Raw genomic sequence first — 20,995 nt, forward strand, 5'->3', positions numbered from 1 at the left:
GACCTGAGCTGCCGCAAGCAGAATCGTACTAGATGGACAACCCCTTTAAGGTAATTAAGGTAAGTAATGTATATAATTCTAACCTAATATCAGGGGTGTCCCGGGAGCCAAATACTGAGTAGTTCGCTCCTCAGGGGTCAGCCTCTAGGCTCCACAGTCTGCATGGGTGAGAGGAGAGCCATACGGTACTGCTCATACTGATAGTATCATGGAATTTCCTGTAATCCAGAGTAGGCAGGATTTGATAGGTGCCAGATCATCGATTATTCTGGATTGTAGGACAGCCCTAAAAAAACATTGTATATGCAATGTACTTGTAAGGGCAGAGACAAGTTAAAGGGGGTCATCTGAGATTTTTATAATGATGATTAATCCTCAGGACAGGTCGTCAAAATCAGATTCACGGGGGTCCAACACACTGCATCCCAGGTGATCCGCTGCAGCCTCTTCCTAGGCCAGTGACGTCACTTTCGTTGGTCACATGACCTACACGCAGCTCAGTCCCATTCAAGTTAATGAGGCTGAGCTGCAATACCAAGCACTACCACTAGACTATAGACGGCGCTGTGTTTGGTAAGCTGCAAGGTGGGCACAGTGCTCATTGGAGCACCGTGGCCTTTTCAAAGAGCTGATCGGCAGGGGTGCCAGGAGTCGGACCCCCACTGATCGCATATTGATGCCCTATCCTATTAAGCACCCAGAAAACCCCTTTAAAATAAGAATAGAATCTGCTGGACTGCAAGAATTTCTAGGAAATGCTAGTTCATAAAAATTCTATACGTACAGAATACAATTATCATCATTCTATTTTGAAATATCTACTGAATGGGTTATTAAAAAATATAAAATAAAATTATAAAAAATATCCTATGTCCTTAAAAAAATTAAAATTTGCATGGGCCTCGTGTTTTTCCCATATTGTTACCCCCGTACAGTCATTTATTATTATAATTAGTATAATTATGCTGCTATCACACATGAGGAAGGCATGGAAACATTCAGTCCTACTGTCCACCCACTTACAGAGCTGAGAACATAAGCTGTCAGATACAGAACAGACATCCTTTTTAGAATGTTCTCTGCATGTACAGAAGTCTATAGACACACTGACGGTATTATACAACAGCCGGCCTCTGTCTATGATCCAGGGAGCAGCCACTGCAGCTGCTCTCATCCGACCTTCTGTCTGACCAATACAGGATTCCTGTCTAAAAACTGAGCCGAGACCGTATGATACCATAGCTGTCTGCTCATGATCTGCTTAGAATATATCTGATAATCCAGGAGGACAGGACAGAGACTAGCATTCTTTTCTGTTTTGGAAGAAAAGCTAATAGCAAGGGAGTAAATATAGCTAAGTCAGCCTCATATCTGCAAGTAGTTCTTTCAGGAGAAAAGCCCTTAATCAGAGAAAAGCAAATGAGAACAGCTTTTCTAGTTTGGACGCCTTAGGGGGAACCTCTGGGTGGGTACTCTTTCTATTAGGGGGACCAGTTGATATACGTGATGACTTTTGTAGGCTAAACAATGCTCCTCTGGATTTCTGGGTAAAACATATGCAAATTATCATGTCTAGCGTTGTTGTGCTTTTTCATAAGTGTAAACAGTTATATCTATTATTTTAGTTATAATGGGTATTCATTGCCTTTAAGAGCAATGTTGATTTATATTTACTGTTTTGTATGGATTTTCATGTAGGCCAAAGTAAGTCCATGAGAAGATTACTGTGCCGTTCAAAAGCTAGTGTTATTGTAGCAATATATTATACATTTAGAAAGTTAGAAGATACACCGCACCTGCAGATTCTGAGGCTTCATTGTTTTTCCTATCTGAACATGAATTCCACTGTGTGAGAATTGTCTAGATGTTCCTCAAAGTATACATTCATGTATCAAAGTTTGTCCCTCGGCTCTGAGACAAGGCCTCCAGATGTCAGAGGTGTGTAGTATTGAAAATATCAGGCATGTATGAGTTAACCCTTAATGGTATGATGCTTATTGCGTATTCAACAGTGCCACCTAGATATGAGCAGTTAATACTACACCAGTAGCAAAAGTGCATTCTGGGTAGTATTATGACGTCACGCTCCTTATCAATGCACACACCCATCCAACAATGATTGGAAAGTTCCAAACTAGGAGGGTGTCTTCATCTGATAACTTTTAGGTTAAGAAACCAGCCCCAAAAAGAAAAGAAAAAAAGAAAAAGAGGGAGAAAGAAAAAACAAACAAAGAAACATTTGGATTATAGATCTCTGGAGAAACATTTGGATTATCGGGAAAAACTCTTGAGAGCTGGCTGCCCCAAGACTCTGCACATCACTTGACCCTTGGGTAATGTATATTTTTGTTTTATGTAGTATTGATCTAAATTAATTGGCTTGATACTTAGCCAGATACCCGCTCATTTGCGGACATGTAACGTTAGTTGCGACATCAGTATTCTCTCTAATTTCAGTTATGATGCATATAACTGAATAAAGGGGATAATATTGGAGAAACTCTCTGTTGGGAATCTTTATATTTCCTAGTTTGATCTCAAGCCAATAATTTATAAGTTTTGTTGCAATGCTACCATTATCTGAGTAGGTCATCATTTTTGGGCGGAGCAAGAGCTCGTATCTGTCATTTTCTTGATTGCGTTTTCCACATAATCCATTTATTGTATATCTCTCACAAGTTTAACCCCTTAAGGACACATGATGTACCGGTACGGCATGTTTCCCGAGTCCTTAAGGACACATGACGTACCGGTACGTCATGGGTTTAAAACGCGATTGCGGCGGGGGTTAATCGGAACAGGATGCCCGCTGAAATCATTCAGCAGGCATCCTGTCACAACGCCGAGGGGGGGTCATGTGACCCCCCCGTATCGGCGATCACAGCAAACCGCAGGTGAATTCAGACCTGCGGTTTGCAGCGCTTTCTGCCGTTTCTGATCCCCGCGGGGATCAGAAACTTTAAAATGCCCAAAATAAAGATTTTTTTCACCCCCCCTGCACCCCCGAATGATTTTATGTCGGCGGGTGGTGCAGGGGGGGGGTTGCAGGCGGTGCGGGAAGCGGGCGGTGCGGGAAGCGGGCGGTGCGGCAGGCGGGATCGCGATCCCCTGCCCGCCTCCTCATGAATATTCATTGGTGTCCAGTGGTTATACCAGAGTGTCAGCAGACATCTGTGCTGTGATGTCAGCCGTTTAACCCTTTCCATACCGCGGTCCGTACGGACCACTGTATGGAAAAGGTTAACAGTCAGGGAGCTCCCTCCCTCTCCCATCGGGGGGCTGCTGTGCCTTTGCAGCCCCCAGACAGGATGGCAGACTGGGAAGGTTCCCATGGCAACAGGACGCCTTCTCAGGCACCTGCTGTCCATGGTGCTGAACAGATCTGTGCTAAAGGCATAGATCTGTTCAGTCAAAGTGTAAGTAAAATACAGTACAATACACTATATAGTGTACTGTACTGTATTATACAGACATAAGACCCACTGGATCTTCAAGAACCAAGTGGGTCTGGGTCAAAAAAAAACTATGGGTCTCAGACTATGGAGACACTATAACATGATTTTTTTTTTGTTTCAAAAATGATATTATTGTGTAAAACTTACATAAATAAATAAAAAAGTATACATATTAGGTATCGCCGCGTCCGTATCGACCAGCTCTATAATAATATCACATGACCTAACCCCTCAGATGAACACCGTAAAAAGTAAAAGATAAAAACTGTGCTAAATAAAAAGAAAATTGTCACCTTACATCACAAAAAGTGTAATACCAAGCGATCAAAAAGTCATATGCACCCCAAAATAGTGCCAATCAGACTCATCCTGCAAAAATCATACCCTACCCAAGATAATCTCCCAAAAACTGAAAAAACTATGGCTCTTAGACTTTGGAAACACTAAAACATGTTTTTTTTTGTTTCAAAAATGAAATCATTGTGTAAAACTTACATAAATTAAAAAAAAGATTAGGTATCGCCGCGTCCGTATCGACCGGCTCTATAAAAATATCACATGACCTAACCCCTCAGGTGAACACCGTAAAAAAAATAAAAATAAAAAAACGGTGTAAAAATCAATCCCAATCAAACCATCATCTCATCCCACAAAAAATGAGACCCTACCTAAGATACGGTAATCGCCCAGAAACTGAAAAAACTATGGCTCTCAGACTATGGAGACACTAAAACATGTTTTTTTTTTCTTCAAAAATGAAATCATTGTGTAAAACTTACATAAATAAAAAAATTGTATACATATTAGGTATCGCCGCGTCCGTGGCAACCTGCTCTATAAAAATACCACATGATCTAACCTGTCAGATGAATGTTGTAAATAACAAAAAAAAAACGGTGCCAAAAAAGCTATTTCTTGTTATCTTGCCTCACAAAAAGTGTAATATAGAGCAACCAAATATCATATGTACCCTAAACTAGTACCAACAAAACTTCCACCCTATCCCGTAGTTTCTAAAATGGGGTCACTTTTTTGGAGTTTCTACTCTAGGGGTGCATCAGGGGGGCTTCAAATGGGACATGGTGTAAAAAAAAACAGTCTAGCAAAACCTGCCTTCCAAAAACCGTATGGCATTCCTTTCCTTCTGCGCCCTGCCGTGTGCCCGTACAGCAGTTTACGACTACGTATGGGCTGTTTCTGTAAACTACAGAATCAGGGCCATAAATAATGAGTTTTGTTTGGCTGTTAACCCTTGCTTTGTAACTGGAAAAAAAATATAAAAATGGAAAATCTGCCAAAAAAGTGAAATTTTGAAATTGTATCTCTATTTTCCATAAATTCTTGTGGAACACCTAAAGGGTTAACAACGTTTGTAAAATCAGTTTTGAATACCTTGAGGGGTGTAGTTTCTAGAATGGGGTCATTTTTGGGTGGTCTCTATCATGTAAGCTTCACAAAGTTACTTCAGACCTGAACTGGACCTTAAAAAGTTAGTTTTTGAAAATTTCTGAGAAATTTCAAGATTTACTTTACTAAACTAAACTTTACTTGTAACGTCCCCCAAAAATAAAATGTAATTCCAAAAATGATCCTAACATGAAGAAGAGATATGGGAAATGTAAAGTAATAACTATTTTGTAGGTATTAATATGTATTATAGAACTAGAGAAATTGAAACTTGGAAATTTGCTAATTTTTCTAAATTTTTGGCAAATTTGGTATTTTTTTATTAATAAAAATGAATTTTTTTTTACTCCATTTTACCAGTTAGAATATTGAAGATAAGGGTCGGCACTGCCTTGTGATGGCTGCGGTGTCAAAAGGTCGGCGTCCCAGCAAACAATGTAAAGAAGAGGACCGGCACTCGCAAATGGAATTTTCACTGCTGTGGTTTATTCAGTCACTTTTAAAGACATAGTGACGCGTTTCAGCACATGGAAAGTGCTTTCATCAGACCATACAACACACTACTATCATTGTGTCTTATATACATTCAAAAGGTAAAGGGACTGACGTCATGAGATGTAAGGCTCCTCCCACATGGAGGCCGATACAGGTTCAGTTGTGTGCATACCATAGGAATCAATGTAAAGCGGTGGAAAAATTCAAGTCCGCTGAAAATCAAACATAAATCAAAGTATAAGCATTATGCATATTATGCAAACATGATCAAGCATTAGATAAAGCCAGAAATATTGTAATTCCTGTTGAGGCCTCTTGGTTCCACCGTTTGAAGTCGGTGGATCCAGTACGCCTCTCTCTTTAGGAGCATTTTATTCCTATCGCCACCGCGGCGGGGTAATGGCACATTTTCGATCACTTGAAATCGCAGTTGGGATATTGCATGTCTTTTCTCATGAAAATGGTGCGGTAAAGGAAGCAGTAAATTCTCAGTACGAATAGTGGACTTATGTTTGCTTAATCTGTCTTTGATGCGCATAGAGGTTTCACCCACATAGAGCAAACCACAGGGACATTTGAGGATGTATATGACGTGTTTGCTGTCACATGTGAACATGCCCTTAATTGAGATCTGTTCACCGGAATGGGGATGGGTGAGGTAGACGCCTTTAATGACACTGGAGCAGTTGTTACAGTTCAGGCATGGGAATGTGCCCTGACGTGGAGTGGTCAGTGTGGTCTGTCGCAGACTGGGTTTAATGGTGCCTATGTCGGCCCGAATAATTTTATCCCGGATATTATCTGATCTTTTGAAACACATCATGGGCGGAGTCTGGAATGCCTCTATCTGGGGGTACGATCTTGAGACTACGTGCCAGTGTTTATTAATAATGCCTCTGATCTTCTGTGTCCATGGGGGATATTTCACTACTAATGGGATGACAAGACCACCTGGACGCCCCATAGTGGCCTCATCCGATTCAATTCTCTCCCCCCCTGCTATTTTTCTTGAGAAAATCCTCACACCTTTGACTGTAAAATCACCTTCCTATATACGCGACACAGGACATTTTCTGAGTGAGGTCCGCCTCCTTAAAATGGATGGAGACTGCATACTCGTCACGTTTGACGTGTGCAGCCTCTACACCTCCATCACTCATGACAAAGGTCTGGAAGCAGCGTCCAGACTGCTCAACACCAGCCATCACACAGCACCCCAAAAAGATTTTTTTCTGACCCTTCTAAAATTCATATTAGAAAGAAATTATTTTTTATTTCAAGATACGTTTTTCCAACAGTGCCGCGGGACCGCGATGGGATCGAACGTCGCGCCGCCTTATGCAAATAGCTACATGTCATCATTTGAAAGCGAATTTGTCTATTCTAATCCTTTATTCTTGAAACATTGTACATTTTGGCGTCGATTTATTGATGACGTGTTTTGCGTGTGGCGGGGCGACGTTCGATCCCTCACAGAGTTCAATCTCTACCTTAACTCCATTTGGAGTGAACTACAGTTCACCATGCAATTTGATCATCGGAAAATATCTTTTCTGGATACGTGGGTAATACGCAGTGATGATGGCACAGTGTGTACCGATCTATTCACCAAAGAAACGGATCGCAATAGTTTGCTTACCTTTGCAAGTAGTCATCCCCCAGCAATTAAAAAAGGTATCCCCTTTTCACAGTACCAACGTGTAAAAAGGATCGTCACGGATCCTGACACCTGTAAAACTAAGATGAAAGAGATGACCAATAAATTTCTCAATAGAGGCTACCCCAGACATCTACTAGAAACTCAAAAGAAAAAACTCGATCAACCACAGGAAGAGAAAACAAAAAAACCCCCCCGCATCCCATTAGTAGTGAAATATCACCCATGGACACAGAAGATCAGAGGCATTATTAATAAACACTGGCACGTAGTCTTAAGATCGTACCCCCAGATAGAGGCATTCCAGACTCCGCCAATGATGTGCTTCAAAAGATCAGATAATATTCGGGATAAAATTATTCGGGCCGACATAGGCACCATTAAACCCAGTCTGCGACAGACCACACTGACCACTCCACGTCAGGGCACATTCCCATGCCTGAACTGTAATAACTGCTCCAGTGTCATTAAAGGCGTCTACCTCACCCATCCCCATTCCGGTGAACAGATCTCAATTAAGGGCATGTTCACATGTGACAGCAAACACGTCATATACATCCTCAAATGTCCCTGTGGTTTGCTCTATGTGGGTGAAACCTCTATGCGCATCAAAGACAGATTAAGCAAACATAAGTCCACTATTCGTACTGAGAATTTATTGCTTCCTTTGCCGCACCATTTTCATGAGAAAAGACATGCGATATCCCAACTGCGATTTCAAGTGATCGAAAATGTGCCATTACCCCGCCGCGGTGGCGATAGGAATAAAATGCTCCTAAAGAGAGAGGCGTACTGGATCCACCGACTTCAAACGGTGGAACCAAGAGGCCTCAACAGGAATTACAATATTTCTGGCTTTATCTAATGCTTGATCATGTTTGCATAATATGCATAATGCTTATACTTTGATTTATGTTTGATTTTCAGCGGACTTGAATTTTTCCACCGCTTTACATTGATTCCTATGGTATGCACACAACTGAACCTGTATCGGCCTCCATGTGGGAGGAGCCTTACATCTCATGACGTCAGTCCCTTTACCTTTTGAATGTATATAAGACACAATGATAGTAGTGTGTTGTATGGTCTGATGAAAGCACTTTCCATGTGCTGAAACGCGTCACTATGTCTTTAAAAGTGACTGAATAAACCACAGCAGTGAAAATTCCATTTTACTAGTGTCATGAAGTACAATATGTGACGAAAAAACTATCTCAGAATGGCCTGGATAAGTCAAAGCGTTTTAAAGTTATCACCACATAAAGTGACACTGGTCAGATTTGCAAAAAATGGCCTGGTCCTTAAGGTGAAAATGAGCCCGGTCCTTAAGGGGTTAAAGCCGTATTGCATAATATTCTTGTGTTGGTTGAGTAGTGTTTTGTTGGCACTATATAGTGGTGAATTCTGGGTACTGCATATCATTGTATATTATTGAAATTTATGTTGATTCATTTCTGTTTGTATTTTAACCTATTGTATAATAAACCATTTATATTTTTGCATAGACGCTTGTACCCTGTTTTACTGATTGCACAAAATAATCAGGTTCTTGATTGAACTCTTTTTGAGATTTTTATATCCATCTCACGGGTCATCTTTTGGATAATTTTTCTTTTGATCCGTTAATTTTTTTTATACTTATATAAAGCATTTGCTTTATATACCCGACAACGTTCATCAGCCCAGAGGACACTGGAGCAATGGGAGTAGTAATGGCCTAGGCAGATATTGGAAAACTTAAAAAGAATGGAGACCCCGAGCTAGGAACCTGCAGCCTGAATACCTATTATCACCTCTGTTGTAGTCCCCTTGGGATTAGCACTATGTATGGTCCTGGACTGCAAAATATTTAAAGGAAGCTTATTTTACCTCTGAAATGCCAAGGTTATGTGCCTTTCTTGAATGACTGCAGACAATAATAGATCTCTTTTAAAGATCAGTAGAAATAAGTCAGAGCAACTGGACTTGTATTTTCTCCTGAAGATGTTTCACTAGTCGTCCGAGTCTCTTTCTTAGTTAGAATAACTTGTACAAGAAATCCCTGGCATTAAATACTGGTGATTCATGTTTCAGTCAGCATAATATTCTTTCTCAACATATGGAGGTAGGATGTTGGTTGCAATTTGCATGACTGAAGCTATTAGGTATAATTTAACTGCCTCAGGAGAGGTGTTAGAATAGCATTGTAAGTGGAGGACAATAGATGTTGCACCCCTCCACCTCTACTCAAGATTGGTTTAACATAAATAGGTTTTTTTCCACAGCTATTTTGAGACACTTTCTATGTGTCGAAGGTGCGAAACTTGCTGTCTTAGAAACAACGTCACCCTTGCCCATGGTCCCCGTGCGGTATTGCAGCTCGGCCTGATGCATAAGTAAAGCCTGTTGTTGCAATGGCGTCCCATGCCCACCACTCGCCTGCTCCTCCATGGGCACCATGTGTCTTCTGCAGGTCCCAGCTTGTGCTTCTCTCCCAGTCTGTCTCTAGGGCACTCATGAGCTTCCCAGCACTTAAAGTACCAGCACCCATTCTAGTATCCTCCAGCCAATGGCTGATCACTTTAGGGTACTTTAGGCACCTTCCCATATGGGAGTGCGACTGAGCGATATGTTTTCTAGCTTGCTAGTTACGAGTGAAGATGTGCTATTCTGTTTGTCTGCTCGTGTACCAACTTCTGCCTGTATGTCAACCCTGACCCTCCGCTGCCTGTTCTGACCATAGCCTGTTAACCGTATTGACCCTTTGCTGCCGACCTGACCTGGGGCTAGTTTCAAGGATTCAAACATGCTGTTCCTGCCCTGACCTTGACCTGTTTTCTGACTATGAGTATTACCTGATCTGTCTGTGCTTCGCATCTGTGTTTCTAAACCCCCGTGTGTCATCTGTCAACCACACCGGGACTACGCCAAGAGGTAGAAGCCTGCTGGATCCCATGCAGTGAATTTCAGATCCCTGTGTAGAGATAAAAGGGTAAATACCAGGGTGCTTCCAAGATAACACCATTAGATCTAGTCCAAAGCCAAGCCGGTTGGTTAGTGCTGTGGTTCCTCACCCACTACCCATAAGACCTGTATTTTCATAGATCTGTACAGATTCAGATATTCTGTTGCTGAGGACAGTGTAATATGGCTCCTTGTCAAAAGACACATTTAGCAGCCTCGTGAAAGACTCTTTATCGGCACCGAACAACTGTTCCCGTAGAATTGGACTTAAGACAGAGCAAACAGTCATGTTTTTCCTTCCTGGATGGATTTGAGGCTAAATTGTTCCCCTGAATTTTGCTAATCCACATCTGGCAAATTAGCGGTTTATGGAGAGATCCAGACAATTGGCAGCAGCCCCTCCATTATAACTCATTGCGAAAGCTTTCATATAATCCCCATACAAATGACCTTCCATGTAATATACAGTAACGGTCTCCAACCAGTGACTCTCCAGCTATTGGGAAAGAAACTGCAACCCCCAACAGGCTCTGTGGACTTAGAGCTTATTGCTTGTAGTGGACCAGCCTTAGGGGTGTACGACCTATGTGGCTTATTACCACCAGAAATTTTAAAGGGTTATTTCCACCTGATTCCACCATAAATGTCTGATGGATGTGAGTCCCATCTAAAATGGGGCCCCTCGGCTCCCTTCCTTCTGAATGGTCCGAAATTGTATACATAAACCTGTATGGGAGTTATGGAAGCACGCTCGGCTATTTCTATAGTGCCAACCACTTCTGGCACCAGGTTGGTAGGAGGTTGGGGTGGTCCTTGGCCATTGGGAGATGGAAATACCCCTTTATTATTAATTTATACTTCTGTTAGGCATACACTATATAGCATTGTTGCAAGTTGACAGTTTTATACAATATATAGAGCTGCAAGCTCTGTATGGCGGTGCTATTACTTTGGCACTGTATGGCACTGCTACTATTTTTGCAGCATATGTTGACGGTGGCATTGTACTTAGACAACTTTAGTGTATGAAAGTATTCATATAGGGAGGTGTCAACAGAAGCTACCTTTAATGGAACCATCTGACTCAATGCAGGCCTTTACAAGGGGCCTTCTGACTTTATCTCTGAAGGACCCAAGTAAGCCTGACAGTGGTTCTGATGGATTACAATGTAGTCATTTCTTTCCCAAGCTCAGCCCTATGACTAAAACATAGAAGTTGTGACTGAAAGCTATCATGTCATCCCTGGGCTCCTGAAGTACCCTGAAGCAAGGGTACTTTGAAGTCTGGACATTTGGACCTATTGTTGCTATGCAAAGCCATCAACTCCCTAGTTTAGTGCACTTTAAAGTATTAATTCTCACTGTGATTTATGCTGTTGTTTACACTTTCACAGTTTTATATTCTTGAACTTCATTGCGTATGTTAATTGTAATATATCCTGTTCATTTCCATTGTTATTGCACTGTATTTGCAATACACTGTCGGAAGGGTTAATGCACAGCCAGCTAATACTGAGAGACTTTTGGACTTTCTAGCCTGTACACTGAAAAGCTAGTAATTTTCCATAGTTACCATAAGGAACTATGTAAAGCTAAGTTTTGGAGGGGAAAAAAAACAGATACATCTTTTGGCCCATCTGGTTTAGCTCTGTCAGACAGTTGTTTATGACTGAAAACCTCTTTGTCATTCCCATTGACTTGTATTGAGGCTCAATACAGGTCTTTGGCAGCTGAGAACTGCAACATTGCTTCTGTTAGGTTGTGCTTCTCCAGCATCATCCTTCCCACTAGAGAGTTCTAGCTCAGTTAGAAACTGTGGAAAAGTACAGCAGTCAGAGTCCCTAAATGTCTGCATATATGGACCAGTGTTTAGTAGGAGAGACTCTGCCAGACTGCACGAGTGACCAGAAGAGGATGCCGAGATGGGGATACCTTGCCCAATGACTGAGCCGCAGAACCTGGTCCACTTGCTCTCTGACCAGGGTATCAGCCTTATAAGAGGGAAAGAGGGCCAGCTAGCTCAGGCCTTTCCTCAGCACAGAACCTTCTTCTGCCAGGGAGGAGACTGGAGAAGCCAGCTCAGTGCACTGCCTGTATTGTTTTGCACTTGAATACCTCCAGTAAAGAAGCACAATGGTTTACTGTAGACCCTGACTCTGTGGATTTACTCCTCATTGGGCTACACCATGCCATAGCAACCCCTCTGGAAAGCAACAAACTTGACGGTGTCTGGAGGACGCAGTATAGTTTTGATGTCACTCCAAAACCGGTCAATGAACACTTCCTGGCACAACAACTATCTGACCAATTTCTTTTACCTTCATGCTGCACATCTATGTTATTTTTAAAGGTGCACCATGAAAAATGGATTTGCCGTTTTTCCCCCATACACAGCTCCACTCTTGTCTACAGGTTGCATATGGTATTGCAGATAAGTTGCTTTTAAGTGACTGATGCTGAGCTGCAAGACACAGCCCATAGAGAAGGGTGGTGCTGTTATATAACCCCCAGTGTCATATAACCCCTTAAATTCAATGCACAAATAGCTCTGAACTTTGTAGTGCAAGAACTGATAGAAATGGCACAATGACAGGCAAAACTTAACAATACAGAAACTGTCAAGGTAATAATTGCTGCACTTCCACAGAGGATTTTGTGTGAAAGCACTTGGGGGCTCAGCCAATAACCCATATTCCCAGGGAGATTGCCAGCAGTAGGCTTGGAAGCAATGTCTTATATGCTTTCCAGATGGCATTTGTTGGTGTCTTCGAAACCGGCCATACAGATGAGAGAAGGGTAATTGGAACTTAAGACTTTTCCATGAATAATTTTTTTTAGAATATGCCAAATAAAGGCGTCTTGCCTAGAAATTCCCTACATGCTTCATGATGGCAACTTATGTGGTGGCTGGTGGGCATTCAAAGTCTCCTGGGGTTTAAAGCAGGAAGCAAGTCATAAATGAATCACATTTCAAGCTGATGTACAGTCTAAAGCACTATAATTCAGCCCATAAAATCATAATATGTAGCCATGCACTAGAGCTGTAGGTACTCAACTTGCTTCCATATGGTATCTTCTTAAAGAGCTTCCATATGGCACCACATTATGAAGGCATGCTCCCTCAGAAGCAGCGCTGTCCTACGGCATCTGATGGAACATGGCATGGTTTGTTTCTGCCACATTCCATATATATCCAGCAGAAAGACTGTATATGAACTTGGAGGAGTCCAGATAGATGTACAATATGGTTCTGTAGACCTCTATGGTGCCATATTCTAGCCCATACAACTGGAAGCTTCCAGGCAGTGTGCATGAGGCCCAAGACTTATACATCTCATAACACTGTCATTTATTAAGAGATGCATCATAAAATCCAAAATTACATTTCTTGGGGGGACAAAGTATGTGAATTAAATTCAAGTACTGGTATCACCCTCTTGAGGAACAACGACTTTGGCAACTTACCGTAGCTATCTGTAGATGAGTTCACTTTGACATGGAGGCATTGTTGGGTAGTTCTTTCTACAGAATTGTTTTGATGGATTCTTGAAGGATACTTCACATGAATTCTCAATTTTAGAACCTTGGACAACATTTCTGTAGGCTAAATGCAGGATGCTAGATTTGTATGTTTTAAGGGTCAATGTCTTACAACAAGACTAACCTTTAGCAGTGCTACAGTTGACAGAAGGACAATGTAACGTTCTTCCATAGAATTTACTAACGTCAAGCCAACATAGTTTCATGTCAATAAACAGGTCCAAGCCATTAGGGTGGCACTGTCTCATGGATGAGAAGAAGTTCTTATGTTAGAATGCTCAGCAGTAGTTTTGCTGGAGCACCAAAGTGCTCTACAGAGCACCCGAGCACAATGGAAATCAATGGGAGAACCCGAGCATTAAACCAGGCACCCCCTGCTCTGAAGAGTGGAAGGTGTCAGGACTCTAGTTTGACTTAGGAGTCCTGCTCTGACTCCATATATAGCTATGTCCATATACGGAGTCAGTGCTTGGGGACACTCACAGTATTTAAATCTAATTTAGCCTCTATTTCTGAAAAGTTTCTGGCGGGATTCGAACTCACAACTTTTTACATTACAGCCAAGAATCTTAACCACTACACCATACAGCTGCATGGCCAAAAATAAATAAATAAATAAATAAAAAAATAAATAAATAATAATAATAATATGAGACTTCTGCTGTATAGGAATACTTATACAGCAAGTATTCCTATACAGCAGAAGTCTCATTTTATTTTTATTTTTATTTTTTTAAGTAACTGGCCATGCAGCTTTATAGTGTAGTGGTTAACATTCTGGGCTGTAATGTAGAAGGTTGTGAGTTTGAATCCTGCCAGAAACTTTTCAGAAATAGAGTCTAAATTAGATTTAAATACACTGACTTGAGCACACACAATATTCGGCCGAGCATAGCGGTGCTCGAGCCGAACAACCTCCTATGGCATATTTGATCCATAGAGATGGTGCCCTGCAAGGACCCCCATCTATCAACCAAGACAGAGAGCCATTCCTAATCTGCAATTTCACTTCAGCAGAAAATGTCTGGTGGTTGGCTCAGCTTTCCCCTCTGCAAATCAGCTGTTTTCTGGGTGGTGTTTGTAGTGACACCTAATCACCTCAGGGGCAATGGTTTGCATTTCACGAGGCACTTAATCCAGCTAATTCGGTTATGCTGTTTCCAAGGAGGTCTCCAGAAGGTGGTCTTTAGCAAATTTCTTTGACTTCTGTTGAGTCTTTGTTGACAGATGACAATTCTTGGGGGAGACTATGATGCACATTATCTACCTGATATCCAGATTGATGTATCTCAAAGTTTTAGAAGCCACATCCTCATAAGCGTTGATAGCTCTTTCATGAAGTCCTCAGATGTCTCCTTGAATAAAGACACTGCATGCATCCCAGAACCTGTGGTCAGAACGAAACAACGGTAGAGAAAGCTTAAGCCACCCATACACGATAGAGGAACATCAACAGAACCTGCCAATTTTGTCAATATAGACCAACTAAATCATATTATGGGGTTCTGACTTTTCCCTGACAGCAGATGTTTGGAAAAAGAAGAATCAGACTTGCCCAATCCTTTGTTAAGCCACTGCCACAGGAGTCTGGCAGAAGCTTTTTCCCTTCTCATTGAAAACACATGCACACTCGGCTGACAGTATACGGTGAGCTTTATTCCTGACCAATTCCTCCACCTCATAATCCTAGGGGTTCAAATACTTCTGGTCTACGCCACATGGATTATTTTGATCTCTAAATTCGTCCATTCGTTCATGGATGGAGTCCAGTGCCTTTGGACATCCAACCCTCCTTATTTATTTTTATGACTTGATATGATCTGAGCTCAGTTAGGGTGAAATTTTTGTAAAAATCTCATGCACGCGAACATATCTTTTTACCTTGTCCGTTCTGTTTTTTTTGTAGCCCGTATGAGGAACCATTCACCCTAATAGGACCGCAAAGAAAAAAAAACTGAAATGACGTCCGCATGGCCTTTCCGCCAAAAAAAATAGAACATGTCCTATTAAATTCCACATTATGGACAAGGATAGGACTGTTCTATTAGGGGCCAGCTGTTCTATTCCACAAAATGCGGAATGCACGCGGCCGGTATCCATGTTTTGCGGTCCTGTGCATGAAGCCTTATACTATATTCTTATGAACGCTTTTATGATCCTAAAGTAAAGATAGTGGTATGAAGTAACAATCTGAGCAATTGGGTTTTTATTTTTGTCATTTTCCCTTAGAAAAAACCCTGAAGAAAGCTTATCCGTGTCAGACCAGACAGTGAAATCTATAAAGGTAGACGAGAAGCAGGTAACAATATTGCAGCACTCGGGGGAATATGCACTTCATCTGAAATATAACAAATTCAAAGTGCCATTTACTGAGAAGACAAGCACGGAAGATCTGGGCTGTCAGATGTTGATTTGTATGTGGTTTGAAGGAGATCTCTTGCAATATACTGTACCTCAAAGAAATCCTTAGTGCTCCTGATGTCTGAGCAAGGTCTGGCCTTGTGATTGAACTGGAATCATGGGATGACACTGGTTTTCAGAAGAATGTGGTTATAAAGTATTCTTCTCTATGACTTGCGAGGTCTTGCTTTTAAGCTTCTTGACGCCAAAGAAGATCTGGCCTTGTGATTGAATGGAAATCATGGGATGACACTGGTTTTCAGAAGAATGTGGTCATGAAGTATTTTTTTCTGTCTCATGAGGTGTGGACCCACTGCACCACTGACAGGAGGGGCATGACTGATCAACTACCTGGTCTTCACTAGAGCCTCTGATAGTAAGGATAGGCTTGGGCCGTTAGGGTAGTTGCCAGGTGCCACTCCAGAGCAGTCCCCGAGTCAGTGGCAGCTGACCAGGGGGTCAGAGATATCGGTGCAAGCACAGAGGGGATGTATGTGGTCAGGAAGTCCGGGGTCAGGTCAGGCAGCGATCAAGCAAGGTCTTTAAATGATGTCCAAGGTCAGAGGCAGGCAGCGATCAAGCAAGGTCTGTAAACGAAGTCCGAGGTCAAAGGCAGGCGGCAAACAAGCAAGGTCCGTGAACGAAGTCCGAGGTCAGAGGCAGGCGGCAAACAAGCAAGGTCCGTGAACGAAGTCCGAGGTCAGAGGCAGGCGGCAAACAAGCAAGGTTCGTGAACAAAGTCCGAGGTCAGAGGCAGGCGGCAAACAGGCAAAATCTGATAATTCCAAAAGCAGGGTCCGGTACACAGCAAAGCAGAACTTGAAAAAACACCTTGACACTTGGAACTAGACAAGCTAATGACCATGAGTTGCTCAGGCATCTTCCTCTGGTAGGAAGCGCCTTTAAATACTTCCTGCAATCCAGCCATAGGCTGGTGAGACTGAGGGCGTGTACGTGCTGCCTCACAAGGGAGGAGAGACATATCCATACAAGCCCTAACAACCGTGCAGGTCTCCAGCAGGAAGGAAACTCTGGCATGGAGCACAGATGGAACAATTAAGCTACATGCTGCCCGCGCTTGTCAGCATGGCAGCAGGAGGGAAAGAGGGAGCCCGGCGGAAGTGCCCGTGGGTAGGGGCAGCAGCGCTGACACGGACAGCTGGGCTAACATGAGGTCTTGCTCCAGCCAATGGTCCAAGGGTTCTTGATGCAAAAAAAGATCTGTCCTTGTGATTGAATTGAATTCATGGGATGACACCGGTGTCCAGAAGATTGTGGTCATGAAGTATTCCTTTCTATGACTTGCGAGGTCTTGCTCCAGCCAAAGGTGCAAGGGTTCTTGACGCCAAAAAAGATCTGACCTTGTGATTGAATTGGATGACACCAGTTTGCAGTAGAATGTGGTTAAGAAGTATTCTTCTCTATGACTTGCAAGTTCTTGCTCCAGCCAAAAGGTCCAAAGGTTCAATGCGGTCATGAAAGGCAAATCACTTCCATGAACTTCAGTGTATAGGGATTCGTGGTGGCCATAAACTAGTACCCAAATTGCACCCAATTTCTATCTTTGCTATGCGTCCCTTGTGTTCCCACATCACAGTTCGATCTTACATGATGTGTTTCTCCATAGCTGCTTTTTTTCGAACATTGGCATCGCTGGGTAGGGGGCCATCGTAGCATGTGCACTGGGTGCGGGTGCCATGAGGGATGCTCAGATGCACTTTGCTATGACCAAGGTATTTAGATAAAAGGCTAGAGAAGCAAACTGAGGTAACCTTGAAGATGACCTTAAAAAGTTGCTCAGTTGTTGTTTTTTTTGCCGATCACCCAGATGACATCGGCATTAACCAAAACCGTTATTACCCATGATACCCAAAAATATAAATGCTTTTTTTTTTTCCTTTGCAGCTTAGCCCAGGCTATATGAGCTTATTTTATCTTGTGGAAGGATTTTATCAGCTCAAAACAAAGCCTGATAATCTCTCTCTGTTTAATTAAAGCAATCCTCTTAGCGCGGAAATGCAGGCATTAAGTAATTCTTTGAATATTCTGACATTTGTAAATTGAACATATTGTTCCTCCCAAGATAAAACTGGATAATTGATCGCTGCGTTTCAAAATTGCACTTGATGTGTACGGCGAGAGCCGAGAGGAGCCTGCTTGTCCTTCCCCTGTCATTTACCTTGCATTGCCCATTATGGCCAGGTCCACATGTCCGCTCGGTAAATCCGGTAGTCTGTTCTAACACAGCACAAAGGTCCAAGGCTGCGCTCACCTAATATCACTTGTAGTGGAGGCACGGACTGCGCCGGGAACCAAGCGCCATATAGGAAACTTGAAAATGAAGAAAAAAGTCCAGCTTCCAAAAAAGATGACGTTCTTTATTACAAAACACAAGAGAACATTAACCACTTAAGGACCACAGGTTTATACCCCCCTAAAGACCAGGCCCTTTTTTACAAATCGGCACTACACTACTTTCACCGTTTATTGCTCGGTCATGCAACTTACCACCCAAATGAATTTTACCTCCTTTTCTTCTCACTAATAGAGCTTTCATTTGGTGGTATTTCATTGCTGCTGACATTTTTACTTTTTTTGTTATTAATCGAAATTTAACGATTTTTTTTGCAAAAAAATGACATTTTTCACTTTCAGTTGTAAAATTTTGCAAAAAAAACGAGATCCATATAGAAATTTTGCTCTAAATTTATAGTTCTACATGTCTTTGATAAAAAAAAAATGTTTGGGTAAAAAAAAAATGGTTTGGGTAAAAGTTATAGCGTTTACAAACTATGGTACAAAAATGTGAATTTCCGCTTTTTGAAGCAGCTCTGACTTTCTGAGCACCTGTCATGTTTCCTGAGGTTCTACAATGCCCAGACAGTACAAACACCCCACAAATGACCCCATTTCGGAAAGTACACACCCTAAGGTATTCGCTGATGGGCATAGTGAGTTCATAGAACTTTTTATTTTTTGTCACAAGTTAGCGGAAAATGATGATTTTTTTTTATTTTATTTTTTTTCCTACAAAGTCTCATATTCCACTAACTTGTGACAAAAAATAAAAACTTCCATGAACTCATTATGCCCATCACGAAATACCTTGGGGTCTCTTCTTTCCAAAATGGGGTCACTTGTGGGGTAGTTATACTGCCCTGGCATTCTAGGGGCCCAAATGTGTGGTAAGGAGTTTGAAATCAAATTCTGTAAAAAATGACCAGTGAAATCCGAAAGGTGCTCTTTGGAATATGGGCCCCTTTGCCCACCTAGGCTGCAAAAAAGTGTCACACATCTGGTATCTACGTACTCAGGAGAAGTTGAGGAATGTGTTTTGGGGTGTCATTTTACATATACCCATGCTGGGTGAGATAAATATCTTGGTCAAATGCCAACTTTGTATAAAAAAATGGGAAAAGTTGTCTTTTGCCAAGATATTTCTCTCACCCAGCATGGGTATATGTAAAATGACACCCCAAAACACATTCCCCACCTTCTCCTGAGTACGGAGATACCAGATGTGTGACACTTTTTTGCAGCCTAGGTGGGCAAAGGGGCCCATATTCCAAAGAGCACCTTTCGGATTTCACTCGTCATTTTTTACAGAATTTGATTTCAAACTCCTTACCACACATTTGGGCCCCTAGAATGCCAGGGCAGTATAACTACCCCACAAGTGACCCCATTTTGGAAAGAAGACACCCCAAGGTATTCCGTGAGGGGCATGGCAAGTTCCTAGAATTTTTTATTTTTTGTCACAAGTTAGTGGAAAATGATGATTTTTTATTTTTTATTTTTTTTCATACAAAGTCTCATATTCCACTAACTTGTGACAAAAAATAAAAACTTCCATGAACTCACTATGCCCATCAGCGAATACCTTGGGGTCTCTTCTTTCCAAAATGGGGTCACTTGTGGGGTAGTTATACTGCCCTGGCATTCTAGGGGCCCGAATGTGTGGTAAGGAGTTTGAAATCAAATTCTGTAAAAAATGACCTGTGAAATCCGAAAGGTGCTCTTTGGAATATGGGCCCCTTTGCCCACCTAGGCTGCAAAAAAGTGTCACACATCTGGTATCTCTGTATTCAGGAGAAGTTGAGGAATGTGTTTTGGGGTGTCTTTTTACATATACCCATGCTGGGTGAGATAAATATCTTGGTCAAATGCCAACTTTGTATAAAAAAATGGGAAAAGTTGTCTTTTGCCAAGATATTTCTCTCACCCAGCAGGGGTATATGTAAAATGACACCCCAAAACACATTCCCCACCTTCTCCTGAGTACGGGGATACCAGATGTGTGACACTTTTTTGCAGCCTAGGTGGGCAAAGGGGCCCATATTCCAAAGAGCACCTTTCGGATTTCACAGGTCATTTTTTACAGAATTTGATTTCAAACTCCTTACCACACATTTGGGCCCCTAGAATGCCAGGGCAGTATAACTACCCCACAAGTGACCCCATTTTGGAAAGAAGAGACCCCAAGGTATTCGCTGATGGGCATAGTGAGTTCATGGAAGTTTTTATTTTTTGTCACAAGTTAGTGGAATATGAGACTTTGTATGAAAAAAAAAAAAAAAAAAAAATCTGCATTTTCCACTAACTTGTGACAAAAAATAAAAAATTCTAGGAACTTGCCATGCCCCTCACGGAATACCTTGGGGTGTCTTCTTTCCAAAATGGGGTCACTTGTGGGGTAGTTATACTGCCCTGGCATTTTCCAGGGGCCCTAATGTGTGGTAAGTAGGTAAATGACCTGTGAAATCCTAAAGGTGCTCTTTGGAATATGGGCCCCTTTGCCCACCTAGGCTGCAAAAAAGTGTCACACATGTGGTATCGCCGTATTCAGGAGAAGTTGGGGAATGTGTTTTGGGGTGTCATTTTACATATACCCTTGCTGGGTGAGAGAAATATCTTGGCAAAAGACAACTTTTCCCATTTTTTTATACAAAGTTGGCATTTGACCAAGATATTTCTCTCACCCAGCATGGGTATATGTAAAATGACACCCCAAAACACATTCCCCAACTTCTCCTGAGTACGGCGATACCAGATGTGTGACACTTTATTGCAGCCTAGATGCGCAAAGGTGCCCAAATTC

This window comes from Bufo bufo, chromosome 10 (assembly GCF_905171765.1).
Source record: "Bufo bufo chromosome 10, aBufBuf1.1, whole genome shotgun sequence".
In the NCBI taxonomy this organism is placed as follows: domain Eukaryota; kingdom Metazoa; phylum Chordata; class Amphibia; order Anura; family Bufonidae; genus Bufo; species Bufo bufo.